The sequence below is a fragment of the Coregonus clupeaformis genome, unplaced genomic scaffold (assembly GCF_020615455.1).
Source record: "Coregonus clupeaformis isolate EN_2021a unplaced genomic scaffold, ASM2061545v1 scaf0386, whole genome shotgun sequence".
In the NCBI taxonomy this organism is placed as follows: Eukaryota; Metazoa; Chordata; class Actinopteri; order Salmoniformes; family Salmonidae; genus Coregonus; species Coregonus clupeaformis.
In genome coordinates, this window is record NW_025533841.1 from 327,012 (window position 1) to 354,871 (window position 27,860).

Here is a 27,860-nt window from a genome sequence, read left to right on the forward strand (position 1 = left end):
GGGTTATACCTAAAATAATTTTCCTATGGGGACAGCCAAAGAACACTTTTGGAACCCTTTTTTATTAAGACTGTATATATATATATATATATTATTTTTTTTACCCCTTTTTCGTGATATCCAATTGGTAGTTACAGTCTTGTCCCATTGCTGCAACTCCCCTACGGACTCGGGAGAGGCGAAGGTCGAGAGCCATGCATCCTCCGAAACACGACCCTGCCAAGCCGCACTGCTTCTTGACAGACTGCTCGCTTAACCCGGAAGCCAGTCGCACCAATGTGTCGAAGGTAACACCGTCCAGCTGGCGACCGAAGTCAGCTTGCAGGTGCCCGGCCTGCCACAAGGAGTCACTAGAGCGATGGGACAAGGAAATCCCGGCTGCCCAAACCCTCCCCTAACCCGGACGACGTTGGGCCAATTGTGCACCGCCTCATGGGTCTCCCGGTCAAGGCCGCTTGTGACAGCCTGGGATCGAACCCAGGTCTGCAGTGACGCCTCAAGCACTGCGATGCAGTGCCTTAGACCGCTGCGCCACTCGGGAGGCCCCATTAAGAGCGTATTTGATGACTGCAGCCTTCCAGGACCAGAAATAAACAACACTTTCTTACACATTATAAACACTTTCCTACACTAGATACACATCATAAACAACACTCGAACTGGCTTTGAGGTCTTGATTTGAATTTGCCTGGTATAGACCAGGGAATACCTGTTGCTTCCTGTCTGAGGAGGGGTCTATGAGGACGTTGAGGAGACTAGGTCTCTCCCAGTCACTGAGGCTGAGCTGTAAGGCACTACGCAGCTCCTCCTCTGTCCGCACCAGGAACCCTCGTCCTCCAAAGGCCTTCATGATCTCGTCATTGCGGGCTTCAGGCAGCAGGGTCACAGGGGGGAGAGGAGAAGATGACCAACATACCTTCACTAGAGGGAATCCTGACCTGGACATAACCAGTCAGAGTAGGCCCAGTCCCACATTGACCTTTAAACCCAAACCCCTATGTACTCACACAGTGGTCAGATCTCCCATCTTCCCCATCATTTCCCACGTCGCTGCGTCCACTCCGCTGTAGATCCCATTGTTGTTGACCACGATGATGACCACTGGGAGTTTATACCTGGTCAGAGGGAAGAGCATCAATGACCTGGGAAAGCATCAATGGCCAGGGAAAGCATCAATGGCCAGGGAGAGCATCAATGACCAGGGAGAGCATCAATGACCAGGGAGAGCATCAATGACCAGGGAGAGCATCAATGACCAGGGAGAGCATCAATGACCAGGGAGAGCATCAATGACCAGGGAAAGCATCAATGACTAGGTTAGGTGGTTGACACTTAGGAAAAATTGATAAAAATTGTATTCTCCTATGCACCGGACCGGTGAATACTACAAGCACGTTTTGCTATGCGAGAGAGACCTTGACTGAACCAACCTGCACATGGTCTCCACCTCCATCCCAGAGAATCCAAAGGCACTGTCCCCCTCCACACACACCACCCTCTGGCCTGTGTTCTGGTTCCTCTGCACTACTGCAGCCGCGATGGCAAAGCCCAGACCCACCCCCATCGTCCCGAAGGTACCAGCATCCAACCTGCACACACACACACACACACACACACACACACACACACACACACACAGACACCAGGCTGCGTTAATAAGAGTTCAGTGTGTGTAAAGGTACCATAGTTGGTGTGTGTGTGTGTGTATGTGTTAAGTAGGAAGCAATGAACAACATCTGGGGGGGTAAGATAATAAAAGAGTCCATCTAGTCAGCCTGTCAGTCAGCACTACATTGAGAAGTCCTCCAGTCAGCCTGTCAGGCAGCACTACATTGAGAAGTAATTTAGTCAGCCTGTCAGGCAGCACTACATTGAGAAGTAATTTAGTCAGCCTCTCAGGCAGCACTACATTGAGAAGTAATCCAGTCAGCCTGTCAGGCAGCACTACATTGAGAAGTTATCCAGTCAGCCTGTCAGGCAGCACTACATTGAGAAGTTATCCAGTCAGCCTGTCAGGCAGCACTACATTGAGAAGTCATCCAGTCAGCCTGTCAGGCAGCACTCCATTGAGAAGTAATTTAGTCAGCCTCTCAGGCAGCACTACATTGAGAAGTAATTTAGTCAGCCTCTCAGGCAGCACTACATTGAGAAGTAATTTAGTCAGCCTCTCAGGCAGCACTACATTGAGAAGTAATTTAGTCAGCCTCTCAGGCAGCACTACATTGAGAAGTAATTTAGTCAGCCTCTCAGGCAGCACTACATTGAGAAGTAATTTAGTCAGCCTCTCAGGCAGCACTATATTGAGAAGTCATCCAGTCAGCCTGTCAGGCAGCACTACATTGAGAAGTCATCCAGTCAGCCTGTCAGGCAGCACTCCATTGAGAAGTCTTCTCAGGGATAACTATCAACAGATCCCAACTCATTCCTACTTGTCTTCAGGGCAAAGGCACAGGATACTTGGCGGATTTGACCTTTGATCTCTGTGTGAGGCGGCATGCCTTGCCTGTGTCGAGGAAGGTAGTTGTTCAACATGGTGCGCCCGATGTCCATGGTGTTGGCCCCCTCACTCACGATGACACAGTCGTGGGGCAGCAGCTGGGAGATGTGGTGGAACACTTGGTAGTAGTTCATGGGTGTTGTCGACTGTAGAGCTAACGCCTGGAGAGAGAAACACAATCAAATCAGGGGTGGTAGGTACCCAAACAGCAAAGTTGTTGGACCTGACCGGACGGGATCATACATGCCTATGACAAGACTCAGAATACATCTGTACCATAATGTCTTCTACCTGTTGGATTTAAGAGCAATACTACATCTGTACCATAATGCCTTCTACCTGTTGGATTTAAGAGCAATACTACATCTGTACCATAATGTATTCTACCTGTTGGATTTAAGTGCAATACTACATCTGTACCATAATGTATTCTACCTGTTGGATTTAAGTCAAGTTATTTCACAGATAACAAAGAGTCAGTAATACAGACACAAAGGCAGAATCTAACTTGCTTAGGTCACAGATCACAGGTCACAGACGGACACACCAACACACCTTTGTCACCTTTGTCATAGCAACCATCTTCTCTTTCAACGTGGTCCACCATTCTGTATCAGCTGGATACCTCCAGCCATCTTTGTGAACGTACTCCAGGAGCTGAACGTAAAGATGAGGAGTAGAAACTAAACAAACTGAATAAAGTACAGATGTAGGATCTTAATTTGATCACCTTGTTGCAGGAGAACTTTCCTGCAATGCAGAACATTTAAAACGTGTAGTGTATTTGAGGTTTAAAAAGGCTTCTGAAGTTTGTACTCTTAGAAATGTCAGACATCATTTTCCCTATCAACCCTTACATAAATGTCCATTAATTATAATCCATATAATAACTCACATTGCTGTGCTGCAGGACAATCAATGCTTGTTTCTTAAAAAAAGAATATGCAGATATAGGGCAGATATTAGGTGCCTGTGTTGTGTTATCTGCTTGACAATAGCACTGATTTCCCCCAGGACTGAGTTGTGTTACCTGCTTGACAATAGTATTGATGTCCCCCAGGACTGAGTTGTGTTACAGGCTTGACAATAGTATTGATGTCCCCAGGACTGTGTTGTGTTACCTGCTTGACAATAGCATTGATGTCCCCCAGGACTGAGTTGTGTTACCTGCTTGACAATAGTATTGATGTCCCCCAGGACTGAGTTGTATTACCTGCTTGACAATAGTATTGATGTCCCCCAGGACTGAATTGTGTTACCTGCTTGACAATAGTATTGATGTCCCCCAGGACTGAGTTGTGTTACCTGCTTGACAATAGTATTGATGTCCCCCAGGACTGAGTTGTGTTACCTGCTTGACAATAGTATTGATGTCCCCCAGGACTGTGTTGTGTTACCTGCTTGACAATAGTATTGATGTCCCCCAGGAGAGCAGCAGCAGGTTGCACGTTGTTCCCCATCTCCTCAGCACACAGATCAACCTTGACATTGACCTTGACATAAATAACGTATGTGGAACGTTACTACAACATACCAGCAACGACACGACAGGAAGAGCGCCGTGCGTGACACATGTAACAGCAGCTGGAGGAGTGGCCAAACCTCAAGCTAAACACAACAGAAATAACCAGGCACCACCACATAATGCTAAGGCTGACACACACACGTTCCCTTTTATAAACCGGGTGACTCGAGCCCTGAATGCTGATTGGCTGAAAGCCGTGGTATATCTGACCGTATAACATGGGTCACGTTGAGGGAGGAGGTCAGAGACCTGGCCGTGTGGTGCCAGGATAATAATAATATGCCATTTAGCAGACGCTTTTATCCAAAGCGACTTACAGTCATGCGTGCATACATTTTTGTGTATGGGTGGTCCCGGGGCTCGAACCCACTACCTTGGCGTTTCAAGCGCCGTGCTCTACCAGTTGAGCTACAGAGAACTACAGTTGAGCTACAGATAACAACCTCTCCCTCAACGTGACCAAGACAAAGGAGATGATTGTGGACTACAGGAAAAAAAAAAGAGGACTGAGCACGCCCCCATTCTCATCGACGGGGCTGTAGTGGAACAGGTTGAGAGCTTCAAGTTCCTTGGTGTCCACATCACCAACGAACTATCATGGTCCAAACACACCAAGACAGTCGTGAAGAGGGCACGACAAAGCCTATTCCCCCTCAGGAGATTGAAAAGATTTGGCATGGGTCCTCAGATCCTCAAAAAATTATACAGCTGCACCATCGAGAGCATCCTGACTGGTTGCATCACCGCCTGGTATGGCAACTGCTTGGCCTCCGACCGCAAGGCACTACAGAGGGTAGTGCGTACGGCCCAGTACATCACTGGGGCCAAGTTTCCTGCCATCCAGGACCTCTATACCAGGCGGTGTCAGAGGAAGGCCCTCAAAATTGTCAAAGACTCCAGCCACCCTAGTCATAGACTGTTCTCTCTGCTACCGCACGGCAAGCGGTACCGGAGTGCCAAGTCTAGGTCCAAAAGACTTCTCAACAGCTTCTACCCCCAAGCCTTAAGACTCCTGAACAGCTAATCATGGCTACCCGGACTATTTGCACTGCCCCCCCACCCCATCCTTTTACGCTGCTGCTACTCGGTTAATTATTTATGCATAGTCACTTTAACTCTACCCACATGTACATATTACTTCAACTACCTCAACTAGCCGGTGCCCCCGCACATTGACTCTGCACCGGTACCCCCCTGTATATATAGCCTCCCTACTGTTATTTTATTTTACTTCTGCTCTTTTTTTCTCAACACTTTTTTTGTTGTTTTATTTTAACTTTTTTGTTAAAAATAAATGCACTGTTGGTTAAGGGCTGTAAGTAAGCATTTCACTGTAATGTCTGCACCTGTTGTATTTCGGCGCATGTGGCCAATAAAATTTGATTTGATTTGATTTGAAATGTATTTTGACTGTTCGAATTACGTTGGTAACCAGTTTATAATAGCAATAAGGCACCTCTGGGGTTTGTGGTATATGGCCAATATACCACGGCTAAGGGCTGTATCGAGGCACTCCGCGTTACATCGTGCTTAAGAACAGCCCCTAGACGTGGTATATTGGCCATATACCACACCCCCTCGGGCCTTATTGCTTAAATATAGATGTACTGTACAGAACTAAGACAGCCATGACATTATTTGAAGAGACCACAAAGACTTACAAATACTTATAGAGAAGCTATATAATTGATAGACTAAATCCAATAGACTGAGTCAAATACCTTTATACCTGGTTACAATGAACTGTAGTTCACTATGAAATGACCTGTGACTAGGGTTGCAAAATTACAGTTACTTTCCCAAAATTCCCAGAAATCCCTGTTGGAAGATTCCAGAAATCAGAACGGAATAAGCAGAAAATCTGGAATCCAAAAAAAAGAAGGAAAAAAAAGAAACCCTACTGGTGACCTTTGACCTAGCTGGATGACCTTTACTTGGGGGTCAAACCTGGGGGGAAGGCCAAAGTGCAGGATCCAGTTGAGTCTGGCACCAAGTAGGCACCACAACATCAGACTGGAGCAGAGCTCTGCAGTCCCCACCAAGACCATAGAACCAGGAGGATAGGAAGAGAGGAGGAGGAGGAGGAAGAGAGGAGGAGGAAGATAGGAAGAGAGGAGGAGGAGGAGGATAGGAAGAGAGGAGGAGGAGGATAGGAAGAGAGGAGGAGAGCAGGGACAAAACAAAATGTAATGAAAAGAGGCTAGTTATAGGAGTAGTGTAGTTGTTTGATTGACACCAGTTTACATTGACATGACCTGGCCAGGAGAGACTAGTTATAGATAGGGATTTCAGGAGTTTCCTGGTCCATTCAAATGGTCAGGGAAATTATTGGTCCTACTTCTACAGTCAATGGTCTGTACATGAATATGATGCCAGCTGAGAGAAGGAGAGGCTGACCTGGAGCGGGCAGCAGCAACACAGTTGGGGTGATCGTCAGGCAGCACCCCTTTACCCATGGGGGTGGGCAGGAAGGGCAGGTCACACCCCTCCACCAGCTCCTTCAGAGCCCCCTCTGCTCTTCAATGGGCTGCACCTGCAGAGGGACACAGACAGAGGGCACTGCCACATGGATTTCAACAGACTGGCCTTCACAACTGGGATGCATTCAGCTGAGCAAAACGTTGTGCAACGTTCAGATAGAAATATAGCATGTAGAACGAACGTGCCTCTCTCGGACAGGTAGAATGAGAAATCATGTCAACAACATTTGTCGACTGAACGTGGCCCAGTTTTCAACTGAACCGTGGTACAGTGCTATATGTGTTACAGTGCGTCTCAGCTGGCTATTGATCTCTCCTGGACAGACGCACGTAACATAACTGGAAGTAGCGTCTGTCAACAGAATGGGATGTGACAACTTTGTTCCGGTACGCTGATTTTTCACCACTAATCATTTGGACAAATCCCGATTTCGCAGGTGCTCGCATCTTTTCAATTTCAGAACGGGAGGGGACATTTGGCCCATAAACTTGCCTGAAACTTGCAGAGAGTTTCCGTTTAGGGGGGTGGAGAGTTCGCAAGTGGCGTTAGTATCTTTCTCTTAACATCTCCCCAGACCTTATCCAAGTATCTGACGCAATTATGCAAGATTTTAGTTCTGTTTCCCCCAGATTACAGTGGGGAAATAAAGTATTTAGTCAGCCACCAATTATGCAAGTTCTCCCACTTAAAAAGATGAGAGAGGCATGTAATTTTCATCATAGGTACACGTCAACTATGACAGACAAATTGAGGAAAAAAAATCCAGAAAATCACATTGTAGGATTTTTAATGAATTTATTTGCAAATTATGGTGGAAAATAAGTATTTGGTCACCTACAAACAAGCAAGATTTCTGGTTCTCACAGACCTGTAACTTCTTCTTTAAGAGGCTCCTCTGTCCTCCACTCGTTACCTGTATTAATGGCACCTGTTTGAACTTGTTATCAGTATAAAAGACACCTGTCCACAACCTCAAACAGTCACACTCCAAACTCCACTATGGCCAAGACCAAAGAGCTGTCAAAGGACACCAGAAACAAAATTGTAGACCTGCACCAGGCTGGGAAGACTGAATCTGCAATAGGTAAGCAGCTTGGTTTGAAGAAATTAACTGTGGGAGCAATTATTAGGAAATGGAAGACATACAAGACCACTGATAATCTCCCTCGATCTGGGGGCTCCACGCAAGATCTCACCCTGTGGGGTCAAAATGATCACAAGAACGGTGAGCAAAAATCCCAGAACCACACGGGGGGACCTAGTGAATGACCTGCAGAGAGCTGGGACCAAAGTAACAAAGCCTACCATCAGTAACACACTACGCCGCCAGGGACTCAAATCCTGCAGTGGAAGACGTGTCCCCCTGCTTAAGCCAGTACATGTCCAGGCCCGTCTGAAGTTTGCTAGAGTGCATTTGGATGATCAAGAAGATGATTGGGAGAATGTCATATGGTCAGATGAAACCAAAATAGAACTTTTTGGTAAAAACTCAACTCGTCGTGTTTGGAGGACAAAAAATGCTGAGTTGCATCCAAAGAACACCATACCTACTGTGAAGCATGGGGGTGGAAACATCATGCTTTGGGGCTGTTTTTCTGCAAAGGGACCAGGACGACTGATCCGTGTAAAGGAAAGAATGAATGGGGCCATGTATCGTGAGATTTTGAGTGAAAACCTCCTTCCATCAGCAAGGGCATTGAAGATGAAACGTGGCTGGGTCTTTCAGCATGACAATGATCCCAAACACACCGCCCGGGCAACGAAGGAGTGGCTTCGTAAGAAGCATTTCAAGGTCCTGGAGTGGCCTAGCCAGTCTCCAGATCTCAACCCCATAGAAAATCTTTGGAGGGAGTTGAAAGTCTGTGTTGCCCAGCGACAGCCCCAAAACATCACTGCTCTAGAGGAGATCTGCATGGAGGAATGGGCCAAAATACCAGCAACAGTGTGTGAAAACCTTGTGAAGACTTACAGAAAACGTTTGACCTGTGTCATTGCCAACAAAGGGTATGTAACAAAGTATTGAGAAACATTTGTTATTGACCAAATACTTATTTTCCACCATAATTTGCAAATAAATTCATAAGAAATCCTACAATGTGATTTTCTGGATTTTTTTTCTCATTTTGTCTGTCATAGTTGACGTGTACCTATGATGAAAATTACAGGCCTCTTTCATCTTTTTAAGTGGGAGAACTTGCACAATTGGTGGCTGACTAAAAACTTTTTTTCCCCACTGTATATGGCTATTAAAAAAGCAATGCCTACCTTTGCCAATGATGAGTAAAGGCCGTTTGGCTCCTTTCAGGACCGCCAGTGCTTCTGTGATCGCCATATGGTCAGCCATACTCACAGGAGGAGGTGGACTACAGGGCACCTCTCTGACAAAGGTAATAATAAATAATAGGTCAAACATTAAACATGTTACCTAGCAACTGTATTGCATATGTAAATAAATCATGAAGGTCTATCGAGGCTTATTGCTATTCTCTGATGAGAATATTTTGATATAGTGCTATATTTTCTAAGTAATTTAATTTCTGGTTCACTTCAGACGTTAAAAGGTATAACAAAATAAAATAAAAATGACTACGGTGATGTGAATTCAGAGGTATACATATTCAACAGTAACACATTAGTATACATTTTAAATGGATGAAAGACAGTGATGGCCACTAACCTGGCTCTGCTCCTGTCCAATTTAGCATTGACCATGTCCCCAGATATGTCTACGTATACAGCACCTGGACGTCCATACATGCTAGTGCGTGCTGCCTTAGACAGACCAAACACCCTTCCATTCAGATCAATTAAGGCTGTGCTGTGCTCTTATGAAGCAGTTAAGGTACCTTGCTAAGCTGGAAAATTAGAGGTCAGAAAACAGACAATTGCAGGTGATACCAAATGGTATGAAGAGGACTACACAGAGGGAGTCAGAGTAGACTGTATACCTTCTCTACCACTGAGGAGATCATATCCAGACTGCTAGACCTAGCAGAGAACTTACTGTACAATCTGCATGCCTCCACCTGACAGAGAAAGAGGACCACAAATAACAAATTATTTCCTCTTTCAGCAATTAAACTGCTAGGGCCAGTTTCCCAGACAGAGATTCTCTATTGAGTTTGCTTTTTAGGCCATGACTAAGCTTAATCTGTGTCCCGGGATACCATCCCCTAATGTTCAATAGTCAGAAATGTCATGGTTGAATCGGTACCTGTGGAAACTCTTGAAACGCCCCAGTGGTCTCTTGGTTTTGATCAGAGGAGCCTCCAATAACAATCACAGGCCTACAGAGAGAGAGGTATCACACAATGACATCAACTGACAAGCTGAGATAGTTTGGAGTCCTCAGATCATTTTTTGCAGTGTGCGGATAGCATTCCTTATTTTGAAAGGCCACTGAACATGAGTAGTAGGGTCTTCTGTTTGTGGAGTTCTAGCATACCAGCAGTTCATGTTAGCGTTGGCCATTCCACCAAGTGAATGGATGAGTCCCGGTCCAGACACAACCAGACACGCACCTGGACTGGAGAGGAACAGACAGACAGAGGGAAAGACCGGAAGACAGGCAGACAGACACACAAAGGGTCAGACAGACAGGCAGACATAATTAGCAATGCAAAAAAGCTATGAAACTGACCCTCACACACTACACGCTCATGTAGTCTATGTAAGGGTAGTTAATATCACGTGATTTGGGGAGAGCTGGTTTAGTAATAAAAAGGTGGCTTAGGGCTTGTTCACTGAATCTGTGCTAGCTCGTGAGATCTGGCTATGTCGATAGCTTTGTCCAGCGTTAACTCTGATCCAACATTCAAAAGTTTCTCTCTCACTCGCGGTGAGTGTATTCTGTTAGAAATTGCGTAATTCAAATCTGGTATTGGAATAAGAATCAAGAGATCTTCAATCCAAGCTTAATTTATTATATGCAAAATGTATGTATGATAAGTATGAAGGTTCGTATATACGGGTCCACTGAAATACCACACAGGGCACTCAGAGAACTAAACCATTGTTTACAGGTACTTTCTCAAATACTCTGACAGAGAGTTCCCACCTCTTCTGTTGGCCAATCAGAGTAAAGGACTGAGTGTGGTTTAGACTTTACTCAGCCAATCCGTTGGCGCACGGGTTAGTCCCACCCCTTGGCGCTCCACCGTTCCCAGGCATAAGTTGCTATCATAATAACCTGTAGAGTCAGCACCCAAAAGACTGTAGGTTCCTACATCCAAGGACGGTTCACAGACAACGGTTCACAGACAACAAAGAGGCAGTGTTCGTATCTGTAAGAAATACAAGTCTTATCTGTCCTTCCCCTAACGTTCCACACATGAATCACAGCCTGTTATGTGAAACAATTTATATCAGTATAGTACAAACCTATGCTCCTCATTAATGCATTCCTTCTAAGCTATTCATCACTTCAATCCAATTATTAGAAAAAAAATCCCAACAATTCCAAATACAATACGGTCCCTGACCCTCTCATCCTTGTTTGCATAATCACAGTCTTTCACAAGCAGACTGTCAATGATGATGTAGGTGGGTGTGGTGGTGGAATCAGGCGCAGGACGCAGAACGTTAGTCCAACAGACTTTAGTAGATGCACAACAAAAACAAGCACGAATAAATGCCCTGAGGCAAAACTCCGCACGTAGGCGAAAATAACGGGCGCACTAACAGGTGCGACAAAACCCTCCAAACAATATGGAGAAATAGCTCAACCGAGCAAACAGTAGAATAACAGCCTACCGGCACGACAGTCAAACAATCACACACAACACTAGACAAACACAACGAGAACTTACAGGACACTAATTACACTAAACGATAACAGGTGTAACAACAATCAGACAAAAGCAAACGAACATAGAAACATGCAACGGTGGCAGCTAGTATTCCGGAGACGACGAACGCCGAAGCCTGCCCGAGCAAGGAAGAGAGGCAGCCTCGGCCGAAACCGTGACAGTACCCCCCCCTTGACGCGCGGCTCCAGACGTGCGCCGACTCCGGCCTCGGGGACGACCAGGAGGACGCGGAGCAGGGTGCGTCGGGTGCCCACGATGGAATTCCGTCAGGAGAGACGGGTCCAAAATGTCTCTCCTCGGCACCCAGCACCGTTCCTCCGGGCCGTACCCCTCCCACTCCACTAGATATTGAAGACCCCCCATCCGACGTCTCGAATCCAAAATGGACCGCACGGAGTACGCCGGTGCCCCCTCGATGTCCATTGGGGGCGGAGGAGTCTCCCTGATCTCACTTTCTTGGAGTGGGCCAGCTACCACCGGCCTGAGAAGCGACACATGGAACGAGGGGTTAATACTTTTATACTCCACAGGTAGTTGTAATTTGTAACACACCTCGTTCAATCTTCTCAGGACTTTAAATGGCCCTACAAACCGCCGACCCAGTTTCCGACAGGGCAGGCGGAGGGGCAGGTTTCTGGTAGAGAGCCAGACTCGATCACCAGGTGCGTACACCGGTCCCTCACTGCGGTGGAGATCGGCGCTCGCCTTATGACGACGGAGGGCCCGCTGCAGGTGGACGTGTGCAGCGTTCCATGTCTCCTCCGAGCGCCGCACCCACTCATCCACCGCAGGAGCCTCGATCTGGCTCTGCTGCCAAGGTGCCAGAACCGGCTGGTAACCTAACACACATTGGAAAGGGGGTTAGGTTAGTGGAGGAATGGCGTAGGGAATTCTGGGCCATTTCGGCTCAGGGAACGTACCTTGCCCACTCCTCCGGCCGGTCCTGGCAGTATGTTCTAAGAAACCTACCCACATCCTGGTTCACACGTTCCACCTGCCCATTACTCTCCGGGTGGTAACCCGAGGTGAGGCTCACCGAGACCCCCAACCGCTCCATAAAAGCTCTCCAGACTCTGGAGGTAAATTGGGGACCTCGATCAGACACAATATCCTCGGGTACCCGTAGTGCCGGAACACATGGGTGAATAGTGCTTTGGCGGTTTGCAGGGCAGTAGGAAGGCCCGGCATAGGGAGCAAACGACAGGCCTTAGAAAACCGGTCCACAACGACCAGTATAGTGGTATTCCCCTGTGAAGGAGGAAGGTCAGTGAGGAAATCCACCGAGAGGTGAGACCATGGTCGTTGTGGAACGGGCAGGGGTAATAACTTACCCCTAGGCAGATGTCTAGGCGCCTTACACTGGGCGCACACCGAGCAGGAGGAAACATAAACCCTCACATCCCTCGCCAACGTGGGCCACCAGTACTTGGCACTAAGACAGTGCACTGTCCGGCCGATACCAGGGTGTCCAGAGGAGGGTGACGTGTGAGCCCAATAAATCAATCGATCCTGAACCTCGAGCGGAACGTACTTCCGACCCTCCGGGCATTGAGGTGGACTAGGGTCGGTGCGTAACGCCCGCTCGAGTTCAGCATCGACCTCCCACACTACCGGTGCCACCAGACAAGACTCCGGCAGTATGGGAGTGGGCTCCACGGACCTCTCCTCCGTGTCATACCGCCGAGACAGTGCGTCTGCCTTACCATTCTGTGACCCAGGGATGTACGTGATCTTAAATGTGAACCGGGTCAAAAACATATTCCACCTCGCCTGGCGAGGGTTCAGCCTCCTCGCTGCCCGGATGTACTCCAGGTTACGGTGGTCCGTCAAAATGAGGAAAGGGTGTTGAGCCCCCCTCAAGCCAGTGCCTCCACACCTTTAGGGCCTGTACCACGGCTAACAGCTCCCTGTCCCCTACGTCATAGTTTCGCTCCGCCGGACTGAGCTTCTTGGAATAAAAAGCACAAGGGCGGAGTTTAGGTGGCGCGCCGGACCGTTCCGAAAGCACGGCTCCTATACCGGCCTCTGACGCGTCCACCTCTACCTGAAATGGCAAAGAGGGATCCGGATGCGCCAGCACCGGGGCCGAGGTAAACAGGTCCTTCAGCCTCCCAAACGCCCTGTCCGCCTCGGCTGACCACTGCAGACGCACCGGACCCCCCTTCAAAAGAGACGTTATGGGAGCTGCCACCTGTCCAAAACCCCGGATAAACCTCCGGTAGTAATTCGCAAACCCCAAAAACTGCTGCACCTCCTTCACAGTGGTTGGTGTTTGCCAATTACGCACGGCTGACACCCGGTCTACCTCCATCTTCACCCCTGATGCAGACAACTGATAACCCAGAAAGGAGACCGACTCCTTGAAAAACAGACACTTCTCTGCCTTGACATACAGGTCGTGCTCCAACAGCCTCCGCAACACTCGGCGCACCAGGGCCACATGCTCGACTCGGGTAGGCGAGTACACGAGAATGTCATCTATGTACACGACCACCCCCTGCCCCTGCATGTCCCTGAAGATCTCATCCACGAATGATTGGAAAACTAAAGGAGCATTCATCAACCCGTATGGCATGACAAGATACTCGTAATGGCCCGAGGTGGTACTAAAGGCTGTCTTCCATTCATCGCCCCCCCTAATGCGCACCAAGTTGTACGCGCTCCTGAGATCTAATTTAGTGAAGAAAGCGCGCCCCGTGCAATGACTCCGTCATGGTCGCAATCAGCGGGAGTGGATAACTGTACTTCACCGTGATCTGATTGAGACCACGGTAATCAATGCACGGCGTAACCCACCATCCTTTTTCTTCACAAAAAAAGAAACTCGAGGACGCAGGGGAAGTGGAAGGCCGTATGTATCCTTGTCTCAGAGATTCGTCTATGTAAGTCTCCATAGCTCTCTTCTCCTCCTGAGACAGAGGATACACATGGCTCCGTGGGAGCGCAGCTCCTGCCTGGAGGTCTATCGCACAATCTCCCTGCCTATGGGGAGGCAACTGCGTCGCCCTCGACTTACTGAACACAATAGCCAAATCCCCATACTCAGGGGGAACGTGCAATGCGGGCACCTGGTTTGGACTCTCCACCGAGGTAGCCCCTACGGAAACGCCTAAACATCGACCCACACACTGGGCAGACCACTCCATCAGAGCCCTCTCCTGCCACGAAATAGATGGGTTATGGGTACTCAACCAGGGCATGCCCAGCACCACCGGATACGCAGTCGAGTCGATCAGAAATAGCTGGATCATCTCCTGATGACCCCCCTGCGCACACATCCTAAGTGGCGCCGTGACCTCCCTGATCAAGCCCGCACCCAACGGACGGCTATCTAGGGCATGAACGGGGAAGGGGACGTCAACAGGGAGAAGGGGAATCCCTAAGGCTAAACAAAATTCCTTATCAACAAAATTCCCAGCCGCGCCTGAATCTACCAGCGCCTTATGCTGGGAATGAGGTGCTACCTGTGGAAAACGCACAGGTATACAGAAGTGTGCAACAGAGAGCTCTGGGTGAGTGGGGCGCCTACTCACCTGGAAGGACTCCCCAGTGCGGGACCTGTCGTCTTCTCCCCTAGGAGGCCATCCCCAGCACCTAGCCTCGGTGTGTCCTCCCCGACCACAGTTGGTGCAGGAGATGGACCCCCTCGTAATCCGACCCCTCCTCTCTCTAGCGCCAGCGCCACCGAGCTCCATGGGGCACGGCTCGGAGGCGCTGGAGGGTGAAATGGACGGACCCCCCTCGGGACGTCCGCGGGTAGCTAGCAGGGTATCCAGCCTGATGGACATGTCGACCAACTGGTCGAACGAGAGGCTGGTGTCCCTACAGGCCAGCTCCCTACGGACGTCCTCACGTAGACTACATCGATAGTGATCGATGAGGGCCCGCTCATTCCACCCTGCATCCGCCGCTAGAATACGGAATTCCAAGGCGAACTCCTGGGCACTCCTCTTCCCCTGCCGGAGGCAGAACAGATGCTCCCCCGCCGCTTTCCCCTCCGGGGGATGGTCAAACACCGCCCTGAAGCGGCGGGAGAACTCGTCGTAGGTGATGGTGGTAGCGTCTATTCTCCTCCACTCTGCGTTGGCCCATTCCAACGCCTTACCGGAAAGGCAGGAGATCAGGCGGACACGCCTCGTGTCCCGAGGGGCGCCCGGGTGCACGGTGGCCAGGTAAAGCTCCACCTGGAGAAGGAATCCCTGACACCCGGCAGCGGTCCCATCGTAGGCCCTCGGGAGCGAGTCGAACTCCTCTGGGTTCCGGAGCGGGAATGGGCTGACTTGCCGATGGTGCGGGCAGGGAAGATGGTGGTGGAGGTGTCCCTCGGGTCTCCCAGCCTCGGATGGTGGTGATCACCTCCTGCAGTGCGGACCCCATCCGCAGGATCTGGTCATTCTGCTCGCGGACCCTGTCCTCCAGCGTCGCCTGTGCTGCTGCGGCTCCTGCTGATTCCATTCGAGCTGGTGTGTGATTCTGTCAATGATGATGTAGGTGGGTGTGGTGGTGGAATCAGGCGCAGGACGCAGAACGTTAGTCCAACAGACTTTAGTAGATGCACAACAAAAACAAGCACGAATAAATGCCCTGAGGCAAAACTCTGCACGTAGGCGAAAATAACGGGCGCACTAACAGGTGCGACAAAACCCTCCAAACAATATGGAGAAATAGCTCAACCGAGCAAACAGTAGAATAACAGCCTACCGGCACGACAGTCAAACAATCACACACAACACTAGACAAACACAACGAGAACTTATAGGACACTAATTACACTAAACGATAACAGGTGTAACAACAATCAGACAAAAGCAAACGAACATAGAAACATGCAACAGTGGCAGCTAGTATTCCGGAGACGACGAACGCCGAAGCCTGCCCGAGCAAGGAAGAGAGGCAGCCTAGGCCGAAACCGTGACACAGACGCAGCTCAGTGACAAACTGTTCAAACGATTCGCTAGCGCCTTGTACTTTCTCATGGAATTTGTACCTAGCGAAAATTGTATTGGTCTTTGGCACAACATATGATTCAAAACGATCGTAGTATGTTTTCAGTACCTTTGATTCAGCCTCGGTAAGTGTCCATGTGTTGTAAATGTCTCTCCCTTTTTCACCGATCCAGAGGAGCAGGTAGCTGCACTTTTCCTCTTCTCCTCTTTCCTTCAGAGGACCCGTGAACATCAGCTCCACATGCTGTTTGAATTTACGCCATGCATCGGGTAGATTTGTAGACCCCCAATCCATTCGAGGTGAAGGAACTCCAGCAAAATCCATCTTTTAGTCCTTTTACTCTGACACCATGTCTTGTTTTGTATGCTTTGTACAAAATAATAAAATGCAGGGACGACAGGATATTTATAAACGTAGCTCTTTATTAACTAGCTATAACTGGCATGTCCATGTGTCTCTGGCCATGATCATCTTTAGAATGACCTCACCACCTGGGTGGTCTTAACCAATCATAGCACAGTATGATATGACAGTATAATGCATCCAATTACAATTCAGTATGCTGACACATATGAATATTACAGTTTCAAAGATTTTATTTTATTTAAAGAACCAGCCAAGTGAGAAAAGACAGACAAACACACTGACAGAACAGCCAGAACGATTGATAGAAACAACAGGACAACAGACAGAGGAGCAACACAAAGGACAGAGAGAGCAGGAGACAGGACAGACTGACAAACAAGCAGAGGAGCAACAGACAGGACAGATTGACGCACATTCAGAGGAGCAACAGACAGGACAAATAGAACAACCAACAGGGCAGATGGAAGAAGACACAGAGGGACAGAAAGAAGAGACCCCCCCAATCCAACAGCAGGGCCAGAAGAGTCGTGCTCTGGCTGGAGCAGCAACATATAGATCCATTTTCAAAAATGAGTGGACCTCTTCATGGCCATTTATTACCAGAGGGAGCCTCAACACGCACTACTGGTGTGCAGTCTGCCGTATTGAAAACTCATGTTGCCACCAGGGTGTGACAGATGTAGTGCGCCATATAAAAAGCAAAAGGCCACCAAGATAAGCAACGAGCTCTCCTGTCCACAGCCACAATATCCCAATATGCAATGGCCGTTCCATCTGTTGGGGTATGTCTGCACAAGAGGTTAAGGTATGATATGTGTAATGATTCTGTCAAGGTTCAGTCAAGAGTTTTGTGTTCTAGTTGATCACGGTAAAGTCATGGTTGATAGTTTTGACTAATTTGTGGTTTGTATTTCAGTGTAGTACAGTCCAGTTTTCTTAATTTGAGATCTTAGTTGCTGAATGTGTTTTTTTACCTGTGCCCTATTATCGCAGGCGTCTATTTTAAATAAACTATGGTCTTTTGGGAGGATTAATAATTTTTATTTCTTACAGACAAGAAGGGCTGAGGTCAAAATGACAGCTGGGTTGGTAGTTCACAACGTCCCCCTAGCCTTTGCGGACCACCTGGGGCCTCTCCTAAAAGAATGTTTCGGAGATTCGAAGACAGCGCAGGAGTACAGGTGTGCCAGGACTAAGTCATCCTGCATTACCAATGAAGCACTCGCACCATATTTCACACAGGAGCTTGTGAAGGAGATGAAAAAAGCCCCGTATACCCTTGTTACGGATGGGTCGGAATGACACTGGTATTTCACAAACTATTTGAGATTTTTCTCATCTGCAAAACATGTGCTTTGTGTATTTTTAAACATCTAATAACATGAACATCTGTATGATTCTAACTTGTCATTATAGGAGTGGAAAAGATGAACCCGCTTACTGTCCAGGTCTTCATGGGCAGCAAAGTTGTCCACCAGTTCTTAAATATGTGCACAACAAGTGGGAGGAGATGTGGGCCAGCAAGTGAGATCTTCACCAAAATTAACTCCATGTCATGAGCCCTCTCACTCCACCGGGTTACCACCTTAATGTGTTTCCACTATCTTCCACTCTGCTCATCTCTCTCTCTCTACTCAGCCTAACGAGCTCCACCTGTCCCTGCTCTGCTCGGCTCTAATTACGCTGCCAGCTGCGCTGCATTACCCACTAACCTCTCCCAGTATTTTAAGTCCCGTCTTTCAGCTCTCCTTTGTCAGATCGTCTGCAAAGCTCACACCCGGAACCTGTGTGCTCGCGCTTCTGGCTCACCCTTGTTTTGTGACCCCGGACCTGCCTGATTCTTGGATACTCTTCTGCCCCAGGAAAACCAGACCTGCTTTCTGCCATTACGACTCCTGACTACTCTTCGACCCCGGTAACTCTGACCAGCCTTCTGCCTTGCTATAACGTATTTGGATTTCCCTTGAACTGTACTTCTGCCTTGTTTCATCCGCCCCGTTGTGTCTGTGTTTCCCCCAGGACTTCTGGACCACCAACCACCGGCGTCATCGGACGCATCGCTGCCACTGGGGGAGGGGCACAGACCCAGCACATTGGACGGGATAACCCCTGGAGCCTTCACTCACTCCCTACTTCCCTTTTCCCTTAAGTTTTAATAAACTTTCTGGTGTGACGCAATTGTGGTCCTCTTGTCGTCTGTCTGAACCGTGACAGTACGATCTGACCATCATGGACTCAGCGCACACTTCCCCCGACATGGAAACCGAAGAACCTGAGCAACCCACCGCCATGCTACGCCTGGAACACACTGAGAGAGAGCTAGGCCGCATGAGCGGCGACATCACCTCTCTGCTTCAGGTCGGCCACCAACAGCATCAGCAGTTCCAGCAGCACCAGCAGCAGTCCCAGCAGCAGCAACAACAACTCGCCAGGATCATCCAACTCCTCACCAACCTTACCCCAGCCAGTCTGCCCACCAGCCCTGCCTCCGAGTTACCTGCCCCGGTCATTTCAGCCGCTGCCCCGGAACCCAAGATTGGAAACCCCGAGCGGTTCAACGGCGATTCTACCCAGGTCCGGCCATTCCTGACTAGCTGCCGACTTCAGTTCTCCTTGCAGCCAAGGACCTTCGCCACGGAGGGGGCTAGGGTCGGGGTATGCCATCACTCACCTGACGGGCCGAGCTCGACTCTGGGGAACAGCAGAGTTCGAACGTCAAACCCCCGCATGTGCAACCTTCGACCTGTTTGCTGAGGAGATGCTGAAGGTGTTTGACCTGGATTCACCAACCGCAGAGGCGTCTCGTGAACTGTTCAGGATTCGACAAGGCAGACGTACAGTCGCAGACCATTCCATCGACTTCCGAACCCTGGCAAGACGAAGTTCTTGGAACACACCATCGTTGGTGGACGCGTTCTTCCATAGCTTGGCTGACTATATCAAGGACGAGTTGGTCTCCCATGAACTGCCTTCCACTCTTGATGAAGCCATCGCACTGACTGTCCGGATCGACAGAAGGATACAGACCCGTCGTCGTGAGAGGGGGCGCCAAGGTCCACCAACTACCGGCATTCGGAGAGATCCGACTGGGCTCCTGTCAGCTACTGCCACTCACCCAAGTCAGCTTGATCAGTCTGAGCCTATGGAGATTGGGCGAGCCTCTCTCACTCCTGCAGAGCGCCAGCGCCGCTCACCTCAAACCTCTGCCTCTATTGTGGAGGTGATGGACATCGTGTGGTAACCTGCCCTTTTAAAGGCCGAAGCTCACCGGGCATAGGGGGAGTCCGGTTGAGCTCAATGACCATCCAGTCCTCCGACCGCAAACCCTTGCTGCAAGTTCACCTCCGCCTCTCTGACTCTACTCACACCCTGGCTGCTCTGGTGGATTCTGGCGCGAAGCCAACATAATGGACATCAAGCTGGCACGCCAACTGGGACTGGAGAACCTCCGTTTGACACCTCCTATTCCTGCCCGGGCACTGGACGGACACTTACTCGGATCGGTCACTCATGTCACGGCCCCGGTCTTGATGGGTCTGTCCGGAAACCATCAAGAAACTATCCAGTTTCACCTGCTCCCCTCTCCAGGCCAACCCCTCATCCTGGGTTACCCATGGCTCCGCCCGGCACAACCCTCAGCTCGACTGGGTGACCGGGGTGATCAGGGAGTGGGGAGAGGACTGCCACCGAACCTGCCTGCTTGCTGCCACACTACCCCCTCGGCCAGTACCTACTAACTCCGCCCCTGACCTCTCCCATGTCCCAGAATGCTACCATGGTCTCAGAGAAGTGTTTAACAAAGCAAGAGCCACATCTCTGCCCCCTCACCGACCGTACGACTGTGCCATCGACCTCCTCCCTGGAACAGCCCCTCCAAGGGGCCGTCTGTATTCGTTGTCTGCTCCTGAAAGAAGGTCCATGGAGGACTACATCAATGACTCTCTGTCCACAGGATTGATCCGTTCATCTTCATCTCCGGCTGGTGCTGGCTTCTTCTTTGTGGGGAAGAGGGACGGATCTCTTCGCCCCTGCATCGACTACAGGGGACTCAACGACATCACAGTAAAAAACCGTTACCCTCTCCCTCTGCTCACCTCTGCTTTTGAGTTGCTCCAGGGAGCCACTGTTTTTACCAAGTTGGATCTCAGAAACGCTTACCACCTAGTGCGGATCCGGGAGGGAGATGAATGGAAGACCGCATTCAATACACCAACAGGCCACTACGAGTATCTGGTTATGCCTTTTGGCCTCACCAATGCTCCTGCTGTGTTCCAGGCTCTAGTGAATGATGTACTCTGGGACATGTTAAACAAGTTTGTCTTCGTTTACCTGGATGACATCTTAATCTACTCCAGAAACCTGTCTGAACACACCCGCCATGTCCAGCAAGTCCTTCATCGTCTTCTGGAGAATTCCCTCTACGCCAAGGCAGAGAAATGTGAGTTTCACGTCAAGACAGTGGCCTTCCTGGGGTACATAGTGGCAGAGGGAAGTATCCAAATGGATCCTGCCAAAGTATCAGCAGTCACGTCATGGCCAGTTCCGGAGAACAGAAAGAAGCTGCAACAGTTTCTGGGGTTTGCTAACTTCTATAGAAAGTTTATCCGGAACTACAGTACCGTTGCTGCCCCTCTCACTGCTCTAACCAGCACCAAGCAACCCTTCACCTGGACCCCAGCAGCCGACAAGGCCTTCAGTACCCTCAAGGTAAGGTTCACCTCCGCTCCCATCCTCCAGATGCCTGACGTGGACCGGCAATTCATTGTGGAGGTGGACGCCTCGGATGTGGGAGTTGGTGCTGTGATTTCTCAGTGGGCTGCGGAGGATAGGAAGCTCCATCCCTGTGCCTTTTTCTCACGTCGGTTGTCCCCCTCTGAGTGCAATTACGACATAGGGAACCGAGAGCTGCTGGCTGTGAAGCTTGCCTTGGAGGAGTGGCGTCACTGGCTGGAGGGGTCCACCATTCCATTTCTCGTTTGGACCGATCATAAGAACTTGGAGTACATCCGCACGGCCAAACGGTTGAACTCCAGGCAGTCCCGCTGGGCCCTGTTCTTCACCAGGTTTAATTTCACTCTGTCATACCGGCCTGGATCACGCAACACCAAGCCAGACGCCCTCTCCCGTCAATTCCAGAAGGATGACAACCCCTCCAAGGATCCTGTGTCGATTCTGCCAAGTCCCTGCATCGTAGCAGCTCTGACCTGGGCTGTTGAGGAACAGGTGCTGGAGGCTCTCCGTAACCAGCCCGGTCCCAGCACTTGCCCAGCTGACCGCCTTTTTGTCCCCGAAAACCTAAGGTCCCAGGTCGTTCAGTGGGGACATGACTCCCGCCTAGCTTGTCACCCTGGCTCCACCCGCACTTACAACCTGCTCGCCCAGAGGTTCTGGTGGCCCGCTCTGAGAAAGGATGTACGGGAATTCGTCCAAGCCTGCCCCATCTGCAACCAACACAAGTCGTCCTGCCAGCCCCCAGCCGGATTGCTGCAGCCCCTGCCTGTGCCCAGACGTCCCTGGTCTCACATCGCCCCTTGACTTTGTCACGGGGCTGCCCCCTTCTAGGGGCAAGACCGTCATTCTCACCATAGTTGACCGATTCAGCAAGATGGCACACTTCATTCCCCTCCCCAAGCTCCCAACCGCCAAGGAGACCGCCCAGGTGGTCCTGGAACACGTCTTCCGGATCCATGGACTGCCAAAGGATGTAGTTTCTGACCGTGGTCCACAATTCTCCTCCGCTTTTTGGAAGGAGTTCTGTCACCTGCTGGGAGCCACAGTCAGTCTGACTTCCGGATTCCATCCCCAATCCAATGGGCAGTCAGAGCGGGCAAATCAGGAGCTCGAGAAGGCACTGCGATGCATGACTTCACGCAACCCCCACTCCTGGTCGCAGCAATTGACATGGGTGGAGTACGCACACAATTCTCTGACCTGCTCTGCCATCGGTATGTCCCCTTTCCAATGTGTTTATGGATACCAGCCTCCTCTATTTGCCAGTCAGGAAGGGGAGGTTACTTGCCCATCTGCACTTGCGTTTGCCCGTCGATGTCGCCGCACCTGGTCACAGGCCCGAGCCACACTTCTCAGATCCGTTGCCAGCTACACTACCGGGGCCAACCGTCGGAGAATCCCTGCTCCCACCTACCATGTTGGTCAAAGGGTGTGGTTGTCGTCAAGGAACCTGCCACTCAGGGTGGAGTCGCAGAAGTTGGCACCTCGGTTCATTGGCCCATTCCCTATCATAAGAGTGATTAGCCCAACTGCTGTCCGGCTCCAACTGCCTAATTCCATGAGGGTGCACCCCACTTTCCATGTGTCTAAGATTAAGCCCATTCATGAGAGTCCGCTGGTCCCTGCTGCGCCTTGTCCTCCTCCTCCACGGCTCGTGGATGGTGGTCTGGTTTACACCGTCCGCCGCCTGCTTCGGTCCAGACGGAGGGGTAGGGGTCTCCAGTACCTCATTGACTGGGAGGGCTATGGACCTGAGGAAAGGACCTGGGTGCCAGCTAGTCGGATTGTGGATAGGACTCTCATCACCGCCTTCCACCAACGGCATCCTGATCAACCTGCAATCCGTAGGGGCCGCCCCAGAGGGATCCCTAACCGTCCTGCCCGCTCGGCTTCCTGTCCTGTGCCTGATCCTGTCTCGGGACCTGTCCCATCTCCCGACCACGGCCCTCCGGCTTCCTCCGAGGATGAGGGCGTTCGCTCGGACCGTTCGGAGGAGTTCTAGCCCTCCTCCGGCTCCCCTCCTCCCGCCCGGCGTGGTGTTGCTCTTGGGACTTCTGGGGCCGTCCCTTGGGGGGGTTCTGTCATGAGCCCTCTCACTCCACCGGGTTACCACCTTAATGTGTTTCCACTATCTTCCACTCTGCTCATCTCTCTCTCTCTACTCAGCCTAACGAGCTCCACCTGTCCCTGCTCTGCTCGGCTCTAATTACGCTGCCAGCTGCGCTGCATTACCCACTAACCTCTCCCAGTATTTTAAGTCCCGTCTTTCAGCTCTCCTTTGTCAGATCGTCTGCAAAGCTCACACCCCGGAACCTGTGTGCTCGCGCTTCTGGCTCACCCTTGTTTTGTGACCCCCGGACCTGCCTGATTCTTGGATACTCTTCTGCCCCAGGAAAACCAGACCTGCTTTCTGCCATTACGACTCCTGACTACTCTTCGACCCCGGTAACTCTGACCAGCCTTCTGCCTTGCTATAACGTATTTGGATTTCCCTTGAACTGTACTTCTGCCTTGTTTCATCCGCCCCGTTGTGTCTGTGTTTCCTCCCCCCAGGACTTCTGGACCACCAACCACCGGCGTCATCGGACGCATCGCTGCCACTGGGGGAGGGGCACAGACCCAGCACATTGGACGGGATAACCCCTGGAGCCTTCACTCACTCCCTACTTCCCTTTTCCCTTAAGTTTTAATAAACTTTCTGGTGTGACGCAATTGTGGTCCTCTTGTCGTCTGTCTGAACCGTGACACTCCACCATAGAGGAGCATGGCATCCTTTGGGAGAACTGCATTGGTCTCTCAGTTTACAATGCAGCTGTGAACATTGGACCACGTAATTCCATTGCCTCTAGGGTGCTCCAGAAGCATCCCAACACCTATATTCATGGTTGTCCTTGTCATGTGGCACATAACACCGCCAAAGCTGCAGGAGTGGGATTTTTTAAAGATGTTTTAAAGTGAGTTAAGGCCTGATTTATCTTTACATGTAACTTTTTATTTGTATCCTAATTACGTGCATTGACTGAATGTGTTATGATTGATTTATGCATTGCAGGTGTCGGTTTTGATTTGGAGGATATGGTAGTGGACATCGGTTACTGGTTCAAGGGTAGCACAAATCGGAAAGGATACCTGTCAGGTATGCATGTTTGATACTATTAAGTGTAATACTGAAATGCTGAGCTGTAGAAAATATATGATATGGATTTAATGTCTAAAACAGAGTTTTGTGAGCTCCATGAAGCGGAGTACATGGAGGTCCTCCTGCATATCTCGGTCCGTTGGCTAAGCCTTGAACGTTGTGTGACCAGGATCCTGAGGCTGTATGAACCTCTGGCCAGCTACTACAAATCTGCTAGTATGGTCATCAATTTTCAATTTCATTATGCAGCATCTACATGGATTGTTAGTCACATACTTGTATTAATGACAACCTCTTGTTTTGTGTTATTTATTGATTGATTCAAGATGAAAATCAGGCCAGGTTCAAGAGACTTGTGCAGACATTCACTGTCCCCATGACAGAAGTGTACCTGCTGTTCTTCCAAGCCACCGTACCAACTTTCACTTCTTTCAACTTGCTGCTTCAGAGAGAGCAGTCATCAATATTTTTGTTACATGATGAGGTGGGATTGGATTTTGCTGTTTTTTTCCATTCTGTGTTTCTTGCTGATATCTGCAGGGGTCCTCTAAAACAGGTTTCACCTACTATTTTTGTAAATGTCTGTTATAGATGGTGAAATTCGTACGCAAGCTATGTTCCAAGTTTATGGTTCCAGCAGCTCTGCAGTGCCATGAGGAGCCTTGTGAAATTGCCTTTGAAGAAAAGGCAAACCATTTACCAGGTTAGTATTTGACTATTATTATGATCAAACACTGTGATATGTGATATTTAGCCTTGTACCTTATACCGATATGCTGTATTGGGTTCACAACCAGGGCTAAACTTAACAGATTACTCGACGAGGGTGACATCACACCACAGCAGGTGGATTCATTCCATGAAGCTGTGTTGTGTTTCCTGACAAGTGCTGTGGACTATGCACTTAAGAAGCTGCCACTGGAAGAGCCACTGATCAAGCACGCACAATTTGTAGATGTACGGCAGAGGGCTGAAAGTGACATCGAAGATGTCCTGTACTTTGTTGAAAGGTTAGTTTTTTTCCTCAAATTATTGTCTATAATCTTAGTTTTATGATGAGGTGTGTTCACTCCTAAACTGCACATGAGATATTCTTATGTGGCTTCTCCTCAAAGATGTGTATGAACTGCTGCTGGTTGATGACTATATACCTAAAACGAAACAACTTGTAACTCTACTTTCATAAATAGGTTTCCCCATCTCCTCCCATACCATTGGCCAGAGGAGCATGACCTTCTGGGTGAGGAGTTTCTAAATTATCAGACCATGCCAATGATATCCCTGCAGGACTAAACTGAAATGGAAAGCTTCTGGGCTGAAATGGCAACCCGGAAGCATAAGGTACATTTTTTTTCCTTTTTTGTCTTTCCTTTTGGCAGGTGTGGCTTGGCTACATCTGTTGCTTAAAATTGTTGCATGCATATATGTGTCATGCATGTTTCAAATTATGCATGTTTTTATCTGAACTTTGTTAATGGATCAACCTACAGTATACTCACAGTATTAGTCAATCAAAAATCAAGGTATGTTTTTCCATTGTGTTTTGGTGCATTTTCCATAGGTGACAGGAGCCAAAGAATTCGAGAGGCTTGCTGCCGTCGCCAAGCTTGTCCTGGTGTTGCCCCATGCAAACGCAGATGCTGAGAGGGTGTTTTCAGTTGTGGGACTGAACAAAACCAAGAGAAGAAACAGCCTAGCATTGGATGGCACCCTGTCCTCAATAATGACCATAAAGATGGCCAATCTGGAGCCCTGCTTCAAATGGGAGCCCCCTCCGATATCATCAAGGCCTCCAAGAAGGCCACAGGCCAGTATAACCATGCCGACAGATCATAGACAAGAGGCCCATTTGAGATGAGCCAGGTCTGCGCAGAATCGATCACCGGCGATCACCGCCCAATGCATGCTGGTTAGATTTGTGTCCGACTTGATCCCGACTTTCTCTGACGTCATGCACACGCGGGCAACGATAACCTCATGAGATCAAGGCAGCCGCAGTTCTGAGATGCAGGCAGTGCAATTGCTTTTCACCGACTGCAGGACCCAGGCGGACCCAGGACAAAAACTCACTATGTTAACATATGCTATTCCACATAAACATCTAAATGTTTTTCTACAACAATATTAATAGTTAGCTATACCAGTGCAATGACCTATGGCACACTTTCACAACTCGTAGTGCTACATTCTCACTGCCAAGGACATGATCAGCGACTAATATATTCTTAGCAACACGGTTACACAGTATAACACTGTTTTATATAAATTGCACACACTTCACCTGAGCTTTTAGTGCCTCTGCAATGAGCTGAGCCCCAGTCACATCTTCCATTATTATTGTCGAGAAATCTGTTCAAAGTGCAAACGCGGTTAGCAATGCTTTCTTGGACTTGTTGTTCAGTAGCTTATAAATCGTGTTTAGATCTCTTGCAAATCATTAGTTTTTGTCTGCTTTCCAGCATGCATTACATGAGTAGCTTTTTCTTCTTCAGTGGGGTTTATAGACAGTTGGCATCCAACGTTATGGTGCATTACTGCCCCCTATTGCCCCCTATTGTACAGAAGTGTGGACATGAGCCGTGCAATAGCAGTCATGAATATTTAATAAACTAGTAGCATTTTTATTTTTTTATTGCAAGAAATACATAATAAGCCCTCATTATGTGTTTATAACTGCACTTAACTTAACACTTAACTCAATTAAGTCATTATGAGTGTATGACAGTATGAAAAAAATTACAAATTATGCACTCACTAACTGTAAGTCGCTCTGGATAAGAGCTTCTGCTAAATGACTAAAATGTAAAATGTAAATGACTTGAGTGTATGCATTATAGATATAGGCTTTTTTTTTTTTTTTTTTTTTTTTTTTTTTTGTCATTTAGCAGACGCTCTTATCCAGAGCGACTTACAGTTAGTGAATAAATATATATATGTATATTTTTTTTTTACTGGCCCCCGTGGGAAACGAACCCACTCCCCTGGCGTTGCAAACGCCATGCTCTATCAACTGAGCTACATCCCTGCCGGCCATTCCCTCCCCTACCCTGGACGATGCTGGGCCAATTGTGCGCCGCCCATGAGTCTCCCGGTCGCGGCCGGCTGCGACAGAGCCTGGATTCATAGAAAGTGTTACAAATGTTCTCCTGTCATCTTATAGGAGATCCATTCATGGATTTAGTTATGGCTTGAGAATGTGACTGGTCTACGGAGTTCTCCTTTATGTCTGTCTTTGTATGTGACAACAACTTTTCTGTATTATGTGTATTTCCACAATCAATAATCATAAACGGTACTTCACTATGAATACTTTTGACTATGTGATTTGAAGTACTTTACTGTTATCTTGCACATACATGAAGACTA

General features: G+C 49.1%; 1 long non-coding RNA gene and 1 pseudogene across 1 annotated transcript; one reads left to right on the top strand and one right to left on the bottom strand.

Moving 5' to 3' along the window:
- Positions 1 to 988: 988 nt before the first annotated feature.
- On the bottom strand, positions 989 to 27,852 carry LOC121558327 (annotated as a pseudogene).
- On the top strand, positions 24,435 to 25,273 carry LOC123484636. The gene is made up of 3 exons (XR_006658610.1): positions 24,435 to 24,710; positions 24,821 to 24,978; positions 25,086 to 25,273. It is a non-coding gene; the product is annotated as an uncharacterized LOC123484636 (long non-coding RNA).
- Positions 27,853 to 27,860: the final 8 nt, after the last annotated feature.